This window comes from Alligator sinensis, unplaced genomic scaffold (assembly GCF_000455745.1).
Source record: "Alligator sinensis unplaced genomic scaffold, ASM45574v1 scaffold1434_1, whole genome shotgun sequence".
Classification (NCBI taxonomy): Eukaryota; Metazoa; Chordata; order Crocodylia; family Alligatoridae; genus Alligator; species Alligator sinensis.
This window is the reverse complement of record NW_005843168.1, coordinates 81,370-81,636: the sequence shown is the minus strand read 5'-3', so window position 1 is coordinate 81,636 and position 267 is coordinate 81,370.

The following is a 267-nucleotide window of genomic DNA, read 5'->3' as shown; positions in this document are numbered from 1 at the left end:
TTTGGGACAATGGGGGGGTGGGGGGGCGTGGAACGTTGGGACAGTCCCGGCGGGGCGGGATTAGAACACTGGGACAAGTGGATGGAAAATTGGGACAATCCTGAATGTTGGGACCATCCCGAGGGGGCGGGATTAGAATGTTGGGACGAGCGGATGGAATTTTAGGACAGTTCGGGGCGGGCTTAGAACGTTAAAACTGTCCGGGTGGTGGCGAAGGTTAAAGGTTTGCCGCTCCCGGAGGAAGGGGGGCGGGATTAGAGAACATTG